At 42.0% G+C, this 18,988-nt stretch overlaps 1 pseudogene; it reads left to right on the forward strand.

Moving 5' to 3' along the window:
* LOC111540655 overlaps nucleotides 1-18,164 on the forward strand; it is a 100,368-nt pseudogene extending 82,204 nt beyond the window's left edge.
* The last annotated feature ends 824 nt before the right edge of the window (nucleotides 18,165-18,988 follow it).

Raw genomic sequence — 18,988 nt, forward strand, 5'->3', positions numbered from 1 at the left:
TGTCACCCAGGCTGGAGTGCAGTGGCACGATCTCAGCTGACTGCAACATCCACCTCCAGGGTTCAAGCAGTCTCCTGCCTCAGCCTCCCAAGTAGTTGGGACTACAGGCATGCACCATCACGCTCAGTTAATTTTTGTGTTTTTTCTAGTAGAGGTGGGGTTTCGCTAGGCCAGGCTGGTCTTCAACTCCTGACCTCAAGCGATCCACCCTTCTCAGCCTCCTGAAGTGCTGGGATTACAGGTGTGAGCCACTGCACCCAACCCGGCCTTCTTCTTATCCCAGGAATACCCTGAGCATGCTCCTGCCTCAGGACCTTGGCCCATGCTGTTTCCTTTGCCTAGAATCCTCTTCCCCCTAGATAGCCACATAGTTTGTGTCCTTGCTCCATTCAGGTCTTTGCCAAGTGTCATCTCCTCATAGAGGTGTTTTCTTACCACCCTATGTACAAAAAGCATTCTCATCACTTTGTTTTCTTTAGAGTGCTTATTATTACATGACATTGTATTATACGCTGTGCTGTTTATTGTCTTCACTCCCACTGGATGGAAGCTCCATGTTCACCATTGCATTTTCAGCCCTTAAAAGAGCACTTGATTCATAGTTGGTACTTGATACATATTTTTTAATTGGAAAAGTGCTTTCCATGTGTAGGCAGTATTCTACATCTTTTATAAGTATCAGTTATCTTAATCTCTCTAATAGCTTTATGAGATAAGTACAATTATTATTTTGAGACAGATGCTCACTCTCTCACCCAGGCTTGAGTGCAGTGGCACGATCTTGGCTCACTGCAACCTCCACTTCCTGGGTTCAAGGCATTCTCCTGCCTCAGCCTCCTGAGTAGCTGGGACTACAGGCACCCGCCACCACGCCTGGCTAATGTTTGTATTTTTAGTAGAGACGGGGTTTCATCATGTTGGCCAGGCTGGTCTCAAAACTGACCTCATACGATCCACCCACCTCAGCCTCCCAAGGTGCTGGGATTACAGGCATCAGCCAGCGTGCCCAGCTGGTAAGTACAATTATTATCTTTCTTTTAGAGATGAGGAATAGCTTCCCTTCTGAACGGTTGATCTGCAAGCTCCCATTGCTACATGATCACCTTTCTCTAGATATACGTACAACATTGTGGAATAGGTCCTTTTGTGACTATATCTGTCTAGTCCCAGTCTAAGCATGCTTTTCTTGGGAAAGATAACTTGCGGGATTGCGTGAGCTCTGCTACTTCTGTGTTTGTAAGGTTCCCCCTGGTAAACTGTATTTTGCATTTGTACCATCTGTCATGAATGGAATGTATGTTCATATCTCCTTTGCACAATGGTTAGATATTTCTGTATTGGATTACTTTTGTCATTCAAAAAGAAAGCATGACCCTAAACCAATAAAGTGTACCATGAGGGTAAATATTGTATTTATAGAAATTCTTAAAATGGGTTGCAATCCAATGATCCTTGTCTCTCCTGCTCTGTGCCTAGCCTGTAACTGGCATTCTGCTACCTAGGAGAGTAAGCTGGTTAACGCATCCCTTGGCTTGACTCAAAAACCACCTGTGTCTGTGAGTGAACTTGCTGGAAGCTCTCACTTCTTGCTTCCCATCTGGGCTCCAGTGAGCACTAACTTCACTGGGAGAAGGTGTTTGGAGGAAGAGTGCAAATCCCCTCCTGTCTAAGAGATCAATACATCTGAATGAGATACTGATACTTTTCCCCTTCCCATATATGCCCAGAGCCTCTTTTTTTCTGGAAATTACTTCTGCTAGTTCTAAGCCATTTGGTTTCTTTGATTTCTTTCCCCCTACCCTCCTAGGATTACACTTGAAATCCTTTATTTTTATTTCCTATAAAAATATGGGTCAAAGAATTCCACATTCCAGTTTGTTCCCATCATCCCTTACAGCTATTTGCTTTGTGGGTGTGGGCCAGTTTTAGATTTTTTTTTTTTTTTTCCTCAAACAGCAAGTCCTTTTAGAGGCGATGTTGTCATCATTGGTTTTTCTGCAAACAGTCTGCGTTCTTTGGTATTTCTTAGAATCATTTAAAATTTCCTGTTGGATAAGATTTTGTCCTACTGGAATTCCGTTTGCAATGTTTTTCCTGTTAGTTTAAAAATACACATATGCACACAGAGAATCTTTCTTTTCCACCATCCACCCTTCTTTCCGTTGTTTATTAGCTTTGGCTGCAGAGGCATTCTAGAGTTTAAGACCTTCCAGCTCTGTCTCACTGACTGGGATGCTCATGCTACAAGGAGAAAAGTCCTAGGAGAGGAGCAAGTGCAGTGGAGCTGAACTTTAACATGTGAGGTGTGGAAGTCAGGAGGTCAGAACAAAACTGGCTGCTGCTCTGCCGTGTGGTGGGCAGGGCTGTCTGTCTCTGGGAGGTTCTCCCAAGGTGACTGTTGCCATTGCAGCATTGTAGGAGAGTAGAAGTCAGCAATGGGCAGATTGGGGCAGTAACTAAGAAGCAGAGCCATTAACAACACAAATCCAGTCCTGGTGCATAATGAGATCTTTACTTTCTTCCTTTTTCTTTCTCTCATTCCTCTCTCTACTCCTCATCTTCCTTTCCTTGGACCCTCAAACTGTCTTATTAGCTCTCTTCTTTAATATAGAAGAAAATGCTGGCATGAAAATGCAGTATTCAAAGACTAAACTGTATAATTGCAACAGAAAACCTGGTGCTATTCAGGACAACAGGGGCAGCATAGCAGAGCTGGCCTGTTGAGCTTGGCTCTACAGGGCAGGTCATGACTGTGGTGTGCTTTCCTTCTCCTTAATTCCAGTCCTGACCCTTACAAGGAAGTAAGAGGTAGATGAGATGAGAAATATTGCTGGGATTAAGTCTGCTGAGTCTCAGAGTTCATCTCTGCTTTTGCAAGCCTCTTCCATAGACAGCCCCAGTTCTTTCCTTTAGTCACACTATATGCGCATCATGTGCCAAGTATTGTGCTGGGGATATAGTGGTAGTCAATGTAAAAACAATGCCTGCCCTCACACACCAGCAAGGAACTAAGGCTGTTGAGGTAATTGCAGGTGTGAATAGTGTTGCCCAAAAGCATATTAAGGATACAATGGAAGCACGCAGTGAGAGAGCTGATCTGGTCTCCTTTATGTGTAGGCTTGGTCCTGCCTTCACTATCAGCCCTTGTCCAGCTGCTGACCCTTGGAATCTGACTCGCCAGCAAAGACCTAGGAAGTCCTGGGCATCCATGTAGACTGGACAGATACAGCATTCCCCAGGCACCTACCATGTTAATGCACTATGTCTGCACTTTGATCAGTTCCATAGTCCTGCACTCTAGTTCTTTTGCCCTTTCAAAGGTCTTAGTTCTTGCAAGGTCCCTCTCCTACAAAACCAAGTCCTTTCTCTGATACCTTCAGTCACTGGCTGGTCTCTGCTGGGATTGGCCCACTCTCCATCCACCTGACTTTGATGCTAGCCTGTCACTGGAACTCCCACTGACGTGTCCCACACTTTAGATTGAACCAGCCTCACACTTTAGATTGAACCAGCCTGTCTAAACCAAACCCAAGCTGGGCCTGGACCACAGAGTTTCCAGAGCTCCTCAGTTCACCCTGTCCTTACTCCTCGGTTCCTGGGTTTCCCTCTCCTCTTTCATTTTGCTGTGACCCAGCAGCGAGGTTCTATGGCTGAGTCTGAGCGTGACACTCTGGGCTTGCTGACAACTGAATACCTATTGATTTGTTCTTTCTCCTTTGCACACATTGTTAAGTACTGAATAATTAGTCAACAAAAATGTCCTGAGAGCTCACCATGCACTATTCTGAGTGCTGAGGAAATGCCAGTGAACAAAACAAAGATCCCTGAATTTCCACACATGCCCATCCATTCTGTGCGTGCTCTCTGTGAGTGGAGAGCTTGAAAATCAGAGGGACTCTGACATGAGATCAGTCAGGCCCTCTACTGAATGTACAAGACACACTGTGCTTCCAAATCTCCAAATTTCTCAAGACCAAGCGGACCAGGTGATGCCTTATCTCCATGCCTCTCACTTCCACCACTGAAAATGAATCCAGCCAGGCACAGTGGCTCACATCTGTAATCCCAGGACTTTGGGAGGTTGAGGTGGGAGGACTGTTTGAGACCAACCTGTCTCTACAAACATTAAAAAATAAATAAAAAATTAGCTGGGTGTGGTACTGCGTGTGGTGCTGCGTGCCTATAGTCCTAGTTACTCAAGAGGCTGAAGCTATAGGATCACTTCAGCCCGGGAGGTCCAGGCTGCAGTGAGCTGTGATTGCACCACTGCACTTTAGCCTGGGTGACAGAGTGAGACCCTGTCTAAAAATAGGGGAAAAAAAAGAAAAGGAAATGAAATGAATCCCCATGTGGACTGTTTCCAAACCACCCTGCTGTAAACATGACTTCAGCTCACCCATTGCTGCACCAAGTTTATAAACTACAACTGATAAATGAGTTTCAGGCTTGTAAATCAAATAATTGCCCTTAGAGACTTGCAGAATAGACAACACAGATTGCTCATTGCTGACACAAAGATTCTAAGCGAAGTTTTCTAATTTCAGAGATTTTAACTAGGCTATTAAGGGAACACAAATTTGACTTTCTCTCTAATTAAAGCCTATTATAATATAATAACATAGCTCACTGCTGGATAAATACTCCTTTATTTTTCATTCCAACAGTAACTAATTTGGTGATGCAGACACACACGTTCTATATGGGGCTTATAACCCGAACATATGTGTAGCTGTCTTTGCAGTTTTTTAGCTGTTTTGTTCTATGTTTTGCCTCTCTTCTTAGTTTCAGAGTTCACTTATTGACTATGATAATTACTGAGCAAACAAATATGACCTATTAAGGGCAATTACTATTAAGCAGAATTTTTAAATCATGCCCTAGGAGTGAACACTTTTCTTGAGCCTTGAGACAAATGTTGTCCCACACGCTGGCTGAGTAGCAAAAAAGCCGAGGTTGGGATGATCTCCTGGGTACTGCCAGCAAGCACAGGAATGTGCCAGTGATGTCAGGCAGAGCAGGGCAGACATCAGATAGGTGGAGTGGGGAACTGGCCATGTGGTGTGATGTGAGAGATTTCCAAAAAAGGTCCTAGACTGAGAAAGTCCTTCCTCTCTGCTGCAGACAGGGGCTGTGATTGTTGGAATGAGTGTGAGGTAAGCCTCACCACTCCAATTTGTAGCCTGTGTCTGCCAACATCTCATTCAACAGGATGTAAATCTCGGAAGGAAGCCTCTGTCCTCAGGCTCCTGGCTCCTGGTGTGGAGCTAAGAGGTTTCATGGCTGTTCTGGTTCCCAGGCCGATGTCTTTGACCTCCACAGGTGGAATCTGCCTTCTTTTACTCCATTCTTGTTTTCCTAAACAGTAAGCAATGCCTTCTAAGAGCACATGTTAGACACTGAGAACATATGGCAAGATAATATGTATGTCCCTTCTCTCAAGGATCTGATGAGGATTTAAAAAAAAAAAAACCACATTTTAAAAAAAGAAACAAATGAGGAAGATCTTTGTAGTGACAGAATACTTCTGTGTCCTGATTACAGTGGTGGTTTCATGAATCTACACTTGATAATATGTCAGCGAACTACATACATTGTTTTAATGTCAGCTTCCTGGGTTTGATATTGTACTCATAGAACTACATACATTGTTTTAATGGCAGTTTCCTGGGTTTGATATTGTACTATAGTTACATAAAATGTAACCATTGGCGGAAACTGCGTGAGGGTACAGGGGACCTCTCTGTACCATCTCTGCAACTTTCTGTGACTCTAGAATTATTTCAAAATAAAGAAGTAGTCGTTCTCATTTCCATGTTTTGCCCAAGAACATAGGTTAAGGGAAGTTTAATGACTTGGTTAAAGTGACAGAACAGAGTGTGAGCATTAAGCAAGTGCATATTTAGGTCAAGTCAGAGGGGAAATCTGGACTGTTTCTGTAGATCTGAGAATCATCAGCCTTGGCATGATAATTAATGGTGTGGAAGTGGGTAAGGCCACTGGTGAAGAAGGTTGGAGAGCTGAAAACAGCATCGTCAAAGAGGTGAATAAAGCGACTGAGATGGGAAGAGCCAAAGAGAAAGGAGAAAAACCAAAAGAATCGCTCCAATGAGAGTCCAGGGGAGAAATGAATGTCCAGAGTCAAATGCTGCTGAGACGGCAAGAGGGATAAGGTCTAATGTCCTCTGATTTCTGCCACAGGGAGATCACCTGTGACTGATTGGAAATGAATAAGAGGAGACTGGAGGCCACATGTATAAGTTACTCTTTCAATAAACTCTGGTGTGAAGAGGAGGAGAGAGACAGCACAATAGATGGAATGGGATGTGGATTCCACTGAGAGTTGTTTGTTTTAAGATGGGAGAAAGGAAGTGAGAGAGACAGTTGTTAAAGATTCACGAGGGAGATGAGGCAATCAACTGAGGAGAATGGCCAAGCAGATGGAAGGGACAGGACCAAGAACAGGCAGAGAAGTTTGGCCTTAGATGAGGGAGAGATGCATCCTCTATTGAAGAGGTGTGGAGGGAGAAGTGATGGATTTAGATGTGGGCGGGATGTTAGAATTGTTGGCAGGAACTTGGCAAGTTCCATTCTGAGATCTTCAATGTTCCTTTGTGAACTGGGAGACAAGGTCATCTGCTGAGAATGAGGGGACAAGAGCATCAGAGATATGCAGTGATGAGAGCAATTCTGAGCTGGCCGTAGGGAGGGGGGATGAGGGTGACTAAGGTAACACGTCAAGGAGACTGGAACGTGACGGCTGCAACATGTGCTGTTGGTGCCCTGCTGAATCCCCTTGGCACTCATGGTTCAGGTACAAACATACTGACAGGTTTTTATTGCAGGCACTTACAACTTTTTCTGGGGGGTGTTCTCTAGCTGGGACCTTGTGTGACTTGTTCACAAGGCAGCCTGGAATGAAAGGGAGTTAATGCCACTGAGAGCCATTCTCAACCAATGACAGAGAGAAATATGGGGGCCAAGTCACAGGTGGGCTCTTGGAGGTCTCCAGTGGAACTGAGCCCACTGTAGTAATCTGCTCATCAGCACACCCTGTGTTGGTTTCCCCCACTCTTGCTATCTCTCTGTCTCTCTTCTCTCTCTCCTGTTCATTCTTTTGCCTGGGTTTATATCCAAATAAACCACTTACATTCAGATACTTGTCTCAGGCTCTGCCTTTGTGGGAACTGCACCCAAGAAAAGGGCATAGTTAAAAAGGGCCCAGATAAGTATCATCATACTTATCTATCAAGATGTGATCATCTAGCAGTGCTTGGCAGCCTAGGTATGAAAACAAAAACAAAGGATAGGAGGTTTTGTTGCAGATGCAATGAGAATAATGAGGCAAAGGTACTCAAGATATTGGCAGGAGAAAGTTTGAAATGATAGATCATTAAGTCTAAGATGAATGGGGGTGTGGATTAGAGGACCTGAAGTAAAAAGGGAACAAATGTATTATGACAGTTAGGCATGCCAGTTGAGAGGATAAGAGACTGTGATTAGAGAGAGGGATACCTGATTTAGTAATTTTAGAGATGACGCAGTTTGTGTGTACTGTGGCCTTGAGAGCATGTGACTGTAGAGTATCAATCTACTGTATTTTATTGAAAATGAGGCATTCAGAATTTCCTGAGACTAGTAATGGGATGATATGTCCACACAGATATTTAAGTCACCTTGGATGATAATGGTTTGAAAGACTATATGTCAGGTGCCAAAGTCACCTGACTTTGATTAATAAGGCCAGGCTCAGCAGCTCACGCTTGTAATTCCAGCACTTTGGATTCAAGGCAAGAGGATCGCTTGAGGCCAGGAGTTTGAGTTTGAGACCAGCCTGGACAACATAGTGAGACCTTGTCTCTACAAAAAAATAAGCAAATAAAATTAAGCTAGATGTAGCAGCATGTGCCTGTGGTCCTAGCTACTTAGGGGGCTGAGGTGGGGGGATCACTTGAGCCCAGGAGGTCAACGCTGCAGTGAGCTGAAATCACACCGGTTGGTGACAGAGACCCTGTCTCTAATAATAATAATAATAATAATAATAATAATAATAATAATAGAATGATCAGAAACTGCTGATGAGGGAGGATAATGGTTGACGTAATTGAATAAATGAGCCTCAAGGAATCAACAATTGAAGCCGTCTTTGTGTGTCGATATATTCAGTTTTTGAAATCTGCAGTTACTTTTGCATCAACCTAATAGATTTGCATCACTCTTTTCAAGGGCTGCATAGTGTTCCATGGATGCTTAGGCCACAGTTTATGTAGCCAACCCCTACTGAGGAACATTAAAGTTGTTTCCTATTTTTCAAAAGCATAAACAAAGTGTGAGTACATCTTTTCAAATTTGTATTATCTCTTTGGAGTAAAGTCTGACAAGCAGAATTGTTGCAGTGAAGAGTCTGCACATCTTATATTTGATACTTGTTGTCAGATAGCCCTTTCCAGAAGTTGTGCTATTTTATATACCCGCAGAAAAAGCACAAAGTGTGTGTTTCTCCTAACCATGTCAATGTGTGAGTTTGATCAATTTTCAGAAATCTTTGCCAGTCTGATAGGGGAAAATCATTTTGTTATTGTTTAATTTGCCTTCTGAATATTTGTGAATTGAACTTTTTTCCCTATGTTTGTTGACTATTTGCATTTTTAAGTTATCTGTGAATTCTACCCATTATTTTCTATTAGATTTTTTATTTTTCTTGATTTATATAAGCTCTTTTATTATTGTGTGGATATTAACCCTTTGCCTTTGGACAATATTGTTAATATTTTCCTGAGTTTGTCATTTGTCTTTCAACTTTGTATATAATTTTTTTTTGCCACACAGAAGTTTTCAATTGTACTCAACATTATTTATCATTATTTTTCCCCTATATTATTTTACTTTTGTGTTTAGAAGTGTTCACATGTAAATCTTTGGCCTAATTTATTTGGTGCAATGAGGTAAAGATTTAATATTTTCTTGCTAATTACAAGCCAATCTTCCCAATATTTTTGAAAGATTCCTCCTTTTCTTCAGGGATTTGAATGCCACTTTTTGTCAATACTCAAGTGTCTAGGTGTCCCCCATCCTCTCACCGTCTGCAATCCTGGGCCTCTACCTAGTGTCAGAGTGTGAGCCCCAGCTCCTAGCTCCACAGCAGCCAGGGAAATTGAGCAGTGTCTCAGATGGAGTCCGGGAAGCAGAGGGGAGAGGGTGGGATGGCTGTAGCATTGCAGCAGCACTTGGGGAACAAGACTGACTCACACAGTGACTGGAACATTCATGGGCGGCTCCTTCGAAGCACAAAAATAAATGGGTATTTAACAGCAAAGTGGCAGACTGCCTAGGCATTTACTCCCTGGACTGCAGTGCTGGGATGAGGGCTTCTCCATTCAGGCCATCACTTTAGGTGCTGCTATGATCGCCACTTGCAGCAGACCTGTCCCCTGATCACAGCTTCAGGATCTGCCTGGGTGAACATTGATCTCCAGCTGGAATCAGAGGGGACACCCAGATTCTGGTGCCCTCCCAGACCCTGCTCTAGATTATTTCCCTCCCTCTGTTACTGCTTTCAGGAGCCATTGCCTTTCTTTTGGGCACTCACCCTAAATACACCGATTCTTCCCTCTTTTCACACAGTGGGGCTGTGACTTCTCTTCTAAGAGTGGCTAGTCTACAAATTTGAATACAACCTTCTAAATCTGCACATTACTTTTTTTAGGGACAGCTTCCTTATATCCTTATACAATCATACCCTTCAAAAGAGAGTTATATTTAGTGTTTCAAAGGTTAAAAGAAATAAAACAAAAAAAGTTAATCTGTATTAAGGCATTCTGCTACATAAATTCTTCCGCAAAAACAATGTTTTTAATTGGGGAGACTTAACCATCACTATTGCTCCTCGTATCATTCCAAGAACCTCAGTGACACTAGTGCTGCTTCTGCTGGTGCTCAGCCAGTGGAGTTTACTGCTGGTCTCTCCATCCCCAGAGCCTCTATTGCTCCAGTACCCAGAGGTGGGTTACCCATCCCTAAAGTCCTTCGAATTCAGCCATCGTTGCTATTCCTGCTACTGTCTTCAATCACCAAGCCCAACCTACCACCCAAGTCTCATGTTTACTGATGTTGTAAGTCCTTCATTGTGGAGAAGGGGCAGCTTACCTTACCCTCTTCTTGGTAGGCCTAGGGCTGCCACAGATGTTTGTGCAGTTTGAGCCCTGCACAGAGGTGCCTGTCTGAGGGGCAGACAGAGGCTGAAATTCAGTGCTCAACACAGGAGTCCTGCCATCTTGCTAGGGTAGTGAGTGGGTACTAGATTTGCCTCAAGGAGGGCATGACTTTCTAATTTACACAAAGGTCCTGTACGGGCCGGCAGCAAGCAGTCCTAGGGCAAGACTTGGAGAAACCATAAGGCAGCCCAGAGTTTTAGCCTTTTGCATTAGGAAAATAGACCAGCCCTCTCACAGTATTTACTGGGAAGATCCATTTTAGGTGTTAAACATTTTAGGTACTTCTGAGTTTCTCTCAGTCCTTTCTTATGGGAAGCCATTGGCCACTCACTGACTGTACTTCAAACAAATGTGAACATTTACCTCTTCTTCCCTTTGGCTGAGAAGCACCTGTCACAAAGAGGCTCTTCATTAGCCCTCTTTCTTGTCTTTCCAGAAGCTTACGAATTTGTCTGTAAGCAGGACAGCCCACACCTTGAAAAAGAAGGCAGAGAACTTCTACGGAATTGTCAACTCAATACCCTTCCAGCCCCCTTCTCTTAGGAACTGTCACTCCTCCTCCATTTCTCCCTCCTCTTTATACCCACATCTATGTTAGAGGCTGTCATTTTCTTATATGACCGCATCTCCTGTTGGGTTTGACTCAACTGGGGCTCAAAGTTTTTCTCTGGGATTTTTCTAATTAATATGAAGAGGGACTGTCCCTCTCAAAGAGTAAAGCTTTAAGATAAAAAAGGGGGGAAAAGGAAGTTGTGTATGGTTAGGTTTCCTTTCTGACAGAGAAAGTTGATCTACAATGAACAAGAATGGGAGTAGCACATGGAAAGAGGCAGAGATTCCAAATGGAGGAGAGAGTCCTGGCAGCCACCCAGTTCTTAGTTCCCATAGTTCCTTGAGGCCCAGCTGCATTCCGATTTTCCCCATCATTTGGTTACTCACCTCCTTCTTGGATTTTCTGAACCAGCAACCCCCACACCCTACCCCTTTTCATTAGGCTAATTCAAGCTGCATTTCTATCACTTTGCAACCAAGAGCTCTGCTTTCTACAAAGGCAAATAAAGTACCCTGGGGTGCTTTGCTTTCCTAGTTAGACTCCACTGGGCCTGACTATAAAGATTATTTTACATAGGTAAAACCCAGAGGTCTGTTGGGTCATCTGTCACTTGGATTGCTAAATAGGGTTTACTACCTGCTGAAGTTTTACAATAAGGAGAATATTTAAGGAAATGGGTCCAGCAGGATTTTCTGGTTCACAATAATGTTAATTTCCTGAGAAAACCACTTGACCTCAGACAAGGCATTTTCTTTTTCTAGAAACAAGGCGTTTTCTTTTTCTTGAGAATTGTTTTATTTTGTTTTGTTTTTAAACAACAAAGTGCTATTGTATAGTAGGCATTCTTGAGATGACTTCCTTTGTATACACATATATGAGCAAGTTAAATAAGGACATAAGCAGAATAAACAGTATTGAAAATGTACATGCATGAAGCTCGGTTTGAAGAATCTCTGCTAAGGTTTTGCCCATGTTTTCACAATGTCATTATAAACCTATTTTTCATGCTTGCATTAATGACATTTATTAAGTGAACATTCATCGATATCTACCTTGCAAAAACTCTATGGAAGCAATAGAATTGAACAAAATACTTCCTTACCATGGGGTGTTTATAACCCTATCTTGAGGCACACTTGTAAAAAAATTAATACAAGACCAATTGAAATGAATACTGTGACAGACAGAATGAAGGATTCTGGAAGCATTAAGGAAGGAGAGACTAATCCCAGCTGGGGTGGAACATAACTGGCTCTCCATGTGGCAGATTCACATTAACCAAGCTCTGAGAAATTATCTACAAACCTGCAATTCCAGGTTACTGTTTTTCAATGACAACTGTTTCTGACAAGGGTCTAGACACTTCCTTGGTTGTATATGAGCTTACTGCAGTACCTTTAAACTGATACCTGACACTTCCCCAAATGATATTCTATTTTATGATGAATATTTCTCAAAATACTCCATAATTCTCATGCTTACAGATTTTATAAGGCAAGGGAAAAGGCAGTGAGTGATTTAATGGATACAGTCCAAAGGACAAATTTCTTTCTGAAAATGAACAAGGGTTGTCAAGCCTCTTCTGCAAAGGGCCAGATAGTGAGTATTTTCAGCTTTGTGGGCTATAAGATCTGTCCCAACTACTCCACAATGCTGTTTTAGATCAAAAGCAGCCACAGGCAATACATAAATGATGAGCATAGCTGTGTTCCAATAAAACTTTATTTATAAAAGCAGGTAGAGAGCTGCATTTGGTTTGAGGACCATAGTTTGCCGACCTCTGACTTAAAATAAAGGAGAGAGGCTAGGAACATTTGATAAAAAAGATACTGCTAGCATCATATCGTGCATTGTGGAGAGAGATAAAGGTGAAAAAGACACAGTCTAAAGTCTAGTACAGTACAGGAAATCAATAAGAAAATAACCAGAATATGAGGCAAAAAGGGATAAGTGCCTTAAGTGAGGAACAGATACCTCTGACCTAGAAAAGCCAGAAGGGGCCAGGTGCAGTGGCTCATGCCAGTAATCCTAGCCTTTGGAAGTCCGAGGTGGGTGGATCACATGAAGCCAGGAGTTCAAGACCAGCAAAACATGGAGAAACTCTGTCTCTACTAAAAATACAAAAAGTAGCTTGGTATGGTGGTGAGCGCCTGTAGTCCCAGCTATTCGGTGGCTGAGGCACGAGAATCACTTGAACCCAGGAGGCAGAGGTTGCAGTGAGCCAAGATCGTAGCACTGCACTCTAGCCTGGACGACAGAGGAGATTGTCTCAGAAGGAAAAAAAAAAAAAGCCAGAAGGCATAGGGTCTGCTCACCTGGAGAAAGGAAGAGGCATTTTAGAAAGGAGGAATTGTGTATGGAAATGAACATGACATTGGGCACAGCACTAGCAGGGCACAGGGACAGTTAGAAGGAAAGTTCATTACTTAGCTATGGGCCCAACCTTTGCCTCTCCCTGAGCCCTTGAGCTCCTTAACCAGTACTGTAAGAACATTCCCCTCCTGTAAGCCTGCAGAAAATCCCTGGCATTTATCAGTTGAGATCATACTGAAATACAGTCTAGCAAGACCAATTCAAATAATGAGACTGGACTCCCTCACTTTGCACTTTTATTCCAAATGGACCAAATTGCCTTTTGTAGCCTAGAATAACCAGAGTAAAAAGGCCTTGCATTGAGGTTCTCCCAATGTCACTTATATCTCACAAGTATCTTTGCCCCATATAAGTATCTTTACACTTAGTAAAGCTAACGGGTGCAGTGTGAGAAACCTAGTCATCTCTGCCCAAGGCTATAGTTCACGTGATGGCCCAGGAGGCAGGAGGGCTTAGGATTCCCTAGGCGGGACTCCCTGTGGTGTTGAGAGTTCCTATTCCAATGACCTCCTCAAGGGCAGTCTGCACCAAAACTCAGATTGGCTGTATCTTATAAAATAGTCAAATCAATGTAAATGAGAATAAAACATAAAATAATTTTCATCAGTGATATCAGCAAAGATTAAACATTTTTTAAATGATCAGAGTTCAGAAATGGATAGGGAATACACATGCTGGTTTTCTTTTGATGGGAGCATTAATTGGAACACAGATGCAATTAGTAGTTTGTACAAAATACCTTTTGGTTCAGCATTTTTATTTTTAGAAATGTATTCTAAAGAATGATTGGACAAGTGTATCCAATATAATGATAACTGCAGCATTTTTTATAGAAAACAACATAAATGTCTAACAATAGACTCATTTAAATTAATAATGATACATTCAGATGATAGCTATCCTTCCAGCAATAAAAGTAATACTTTAGAGAACATCTAATAGCATGGAAGTAAAATAAATTGAATATTAAAGTAGTTTACAAAATTGTATGATAGTATGATTATAAATTTATACAAAATGCAGAATATATATATATATTTTTAGACAGAATCTCGCTCTGTCCCTCAGGCTGAAGTGTAGTGGCAGGATCTCAGCTCACTGCAACCTCCCCCTCCCTGGTTCAAGTGATTCTCCTGTCTCAGCCTCCCAAGTAGCTGGACTACCCATGCCCGGCTAATTTTTGTGTTTTTAGTAGAGACTGGGTTTCACCATGTTGGCCAGGCTGGTTTCAAACTCCTGACCTCAAGTGATCCACTACAGTATGTATTTTTATATAAATATTTATTTTTAAAAGACTCTATTTACATACATATACATTCCAATAGGGGATTGGAAAATAAATTGTGGTACATCCATATGGTGGAGTATTATGTGGCTGTTAAAGAATGAGGTTGATCTATGTGCTGATATGCAAAGATGTCCATGATACATTATTAAATGATAGAAGATTATATAGCAATATACATAGTATAATCTTATTTTTTAAAAAGTTTATATATGCATTAAGAAGTCTTTACAGGTAGATTTCCAACTAGTAACTGTAGTTATATCTTGGGTGAGGAAAGAAGGGGTTGTCCTGTTAGTGGAATGCTGCATAACAACTCTTCTTAAAATGTGGTAGCACTATTCATTTTTAACTCCCCCTATTTATGTGAATCAGGAATTTGGGAACTGCTTAACTGGGGAGTGCTGCATCAGGGGTTCCCATGAGATTATAGCAAGACTGTGGCTGGCAGCGGGGTCATCTCGAAGTCAGTTTCATTCACACTTCTGGTGCCTGAGCTGGGAAGGCTTGAATAGTTGGGACTATTCCTGGGACTCTCACTTTATCCTTCTGTGGTGTTTCTTGATGTTTCATTTCTTCTCTTCTCTTCTCTTCTGAGACAGAGTCTCACTGTGTCACCAGGCTAGAGTGCAGTGCCATGATCTCAGCTCACTGCAACCTCCACCTCCAGGGTTCAAGTGATTCTCTTGCCTCCTGAGTGGCTGGGATTCTACTCCTGGGAGGCATTTACAGGCAAGTCCCAGCTTCCTGAGTAGCTGGGACTACAGACATGTACCACCACACCCAGCTAATTTTTGTATTTTCAGTAGAGATGGGATTTTACCATGTTGGCTAGGCTGGTCTTGAATTCCTGGCCTCAAGTGATCCTCCTGCCTCAGCCTCCCAAAGTGCTGAGATTACAGGTGTGAACCACTGCACCTAGGATCCTCTGTGGTGTTTCTTAATATGTGATCTCTTCAGCATGGAGGTTTCAGGTTAGTAGACTTCTTACATGGCAACTCAGGGCTCCAAAGACACAAGTGCAGAGAAACAGAACCAGGCAGAAGCCATATTGTCTTTTATGATCTAGCCTTAGAAGTCGCTTTTGCCACAATCTATTGGTCAAAGGCAATTTCAGAGGTCTGTCCAGATCCAAAAGGTGGGAACCCAGACCCTCCCTCTCAGTGGAGGAGTGTCAACATCTTATTATAAGAAGAGTGTGGGCCAGGTGCCATGGCTCACACCTGTAATCCCAGCACTTTAGGAGGCCGAGGCAGGCAGATCACAAGGTCAGAAGATCGAGACCATCGTGACCAACATGGTGAAACACTGTCTCTACTAAACATACAAAAATTAGCTGGGCATGGTGGCGCGTGCCTGTAATCCCAGCTACTCAGGAGGCTAAGGCAGGAGAATCGCTTGAACCAGGGAGTCGGAGGTTGCAGTGAGCCAAGATCACGCCACTGCACTCCAGCCTGGTGACAGAGGGAGACTCCGTCTCATAAACAAATGAATAAATAAATAAAAGAAGAGTATGTGGGATGGGTGCAACCTTCTTTGGAAAAAAAAATACATTGTGCTCCAGGATATTTTATGTAATTTTGTATGTTTTAATTTTTGCAATGAATGTGTCTTATTTTAGAATGAACAAAAACAATGTAAGATTATTCCAATTTTAAAATATATAAAATTAAAAAGGAATGAAACATTTCTTCCAGTCATCCCATATGAAGAACTTTAAAAATCACATTACATCCTGCCTATACTGTAGTGCAGAGTTGTAAGTTGGAGCAATTCTTTTGAAAGTAGAGGAGACTGTGTACCTTATGATTATCACAAAGTGATCTATTTCAAAACAGTCCCCATTAAAGCTACAATCATATTATGATGCCTTAATTTAAAATAGGGCTATGAATTAGAGATTTATCTATTTTTCAAAACTGTTTTAGGCTATGTTAAATTTTAAAGTCAAGTCAAGTTGGAGAAATTATCTTAATTTCTTATAATAATGATATCACTCAACGTTCTAGAGCAAGTAAATGATTACTAGTGTGACAGCCTTACCACCAAGTAAAATTCACCTAGCCATGTCCTTAGCAGGACTTCAGGAGCACTAGCAAGCCTGCTGCCCCAGAGCTTCTCTAACCACTGAGACCCAGACTTCTACCCACAGTTTTGTTTTTGGACCTTAATACTTCCTACCTTTCAAATTTTAAAAAATCCATGAAAAAATGTAGCACTTTCAGTTTCATTGATAATCTACAGCACGGCAAACGGCTTTCTGATCCCTGCAGGTGAGAAGGTTCTGAAGACCAAACACAATCTTTGTGTCGTTCACTGTCTACTAGGACCCACTATGTTGGTGCTTATTACTGATTAATTATAGCTGCTTTGTACTGTGCTGTCTTATTCATTCCAAGAAGATAAGTTCCCATGTAATGTCAGGGTTTCTCCTTTCCATTTTATTTTATTTTATTTTTGAGATGGAGTCTTGCTGTGTCACGCAGGCTGGAGTGCAGTGGCGTGATCTCGGCTCACTGCAACCTCCACCTCCCAGGTTCAAGCAATTCTCTGCCTCAGCCTCCCGAGTAGCTGGGATTACAGGTGCCCGCCACAGCGCCCAGCTAATTTTTGTATTTTTAGTAGAGACAGGGTTTCACCATGTTGTCCAGGCTGGTCTTGAACTCCTGTCCTCGTGATCCACCCATCTCAACCTCCAAAGTGCTGGCATTACAGGCGTGAGCCACCGTGCCCAGCCTCTCCTTTACATTTGAATTTTCAGTGAAATAATTCAATCACAGGGTTTGAAAAAAACTGAATAATACAAAATTATTTATATTGAGAGGCAATAGTTTCCCGCTCCACTCCACCAAAATCCAAAGGAACCTTTAAAAATAATATGCATATTCAACTATTTATGACTTATCAATGTGAAACATGGTATTTTGACTTCCTGCAATGAATGATAGCACAGTTGGCTTCTCCACACCTTTCCCAATTTCCCCTCTGCTCTCCTTTTAATATAATTACATCACCATTTTTATTCTTATACTGATGACCTTAAAATTAATTGTTAAAACAAAAAGCTAAGTGCTACAAAAGTAGTAAGATAGGAGACATTTTACATAAGGAAGAGGAACTGAAGATTCAGGCTATAATGTTAGTGTGAAAAATTATATTACAATTCAGTTGTCTTTAACATTCAGTTTGAACTAAATGCCCCCCTCTCAATTCACCTCTCAAGGGAAATTTCACACACACAGTGGAGTTTACTGTGCTGCGAAAAAAAAAAAAGAAAAGCATTTGAATATTAGATATCAGGTGATATGGCAGTCGATGGGGAACCCTAGTAAAAACTAAAACTGGCTAATTACTCTAGGAATAGAGAGGAGGCATGGGTTAAAAAGTGGGAGACCAAGCAATAGACTGAAGACTTAACATGGCAGAGACCATCAGTTGCCTGCTCAGCTTCCAATTAGAACCCCCATGTTGCCAAGTATGGCAATGGATTTGGTCAGATAAAAGTATTAGGGTTGTACATACTATACTTAGCAATAAAAATGCAGGACTCTCAGTTACATTTGTATTTCAGATAAACAAAAAATACTTTTAGCATAAGCATGCTCCATGGCATATTTTATCCAGCATCCCTGAGAAGTATATTTACCAACCTCCCTTGCAGATCATGGTGGTCAAAGATATGTCAGAAGAGGCCATTGGGTGGAGCATCTAGGAAAGTACCCACGCATGTATCCTCTTCTCTTCCTCCTTCCTTCTGCCTGGAATGCTAACGAGCAGCAGTTGTCCAGTGATCATGAGACAAGCTCGAGGGTAGAATCCAGCACTACGGACAGGATTATAGACAGAGGAAAGAGACGGGTCAACACTGATGATGTCGCAGAACAACCCAACAGCCTTGATTTATCTAACATGAGAAGACAAATGAGAAAAAACAAATTTCTGACTTGTGTAAGCTAGCTAGTTGGGATTTTTATCTTATGTATTTGAACTCGATCCTGACCCAAACATTCCATGTTCACGTGCCATTAGCAAAAGGTCACAACCATTGTCAGAATCAATCATTTTGAGATAATACATAATATATAACACAGCAAGGTAATTAAAAATGAATAATAATAAAATCAAGAAACCTGTGGGAAGCTCCCACAAGTCATCACAGCCTGCATGCAGCTGACTGTCTAAAATAGGGGATTCCCGCAGGTTAGTTCATCCAGAAACTGCTGGGAACTTCAGGTCTACAGTCAGCCCACATATCCGCCTAGAGTGGCCTCCAGAGAGTGATGACTTCACCTTATTGCCTACTTTTTGCAGTTCATTTGGGTGCCTCTCATTTGCAGATGCTACTCTGGAACTATATGGGGAAGGGGATTCTAAGAAATACAATTCTTGGTTCCTCTTTTCCATTACATAGGAGGAAGGCAGTGATGTTGACAACAAGCAAGCCTAAATCTGCATTAAGTTTTTTGTTTCATCACTTATTATTATTATTATTATTATTATTATTATTATTATTATTGAGACAGGGTCTTGCTCTGTCACCCAGGCTGGAGTACAGTGGTGAAATCA

The sequence above is a fragment of the Piliocolobus tephrosceles genome, chromosome 10 (genome assembly GCF_002776525.5).
Source record: "Piliocolobus tephrosceles isolate RC106 chromosome 10, ASM277652v3, whole genome shotgun sequence".
Lineage (NCBI taxonomy): Eukaryota > Metazoa > Chordata > Mammalia > Primates > Cercopithecidae > Piliocolobus > Piliocolobus tephrosceles.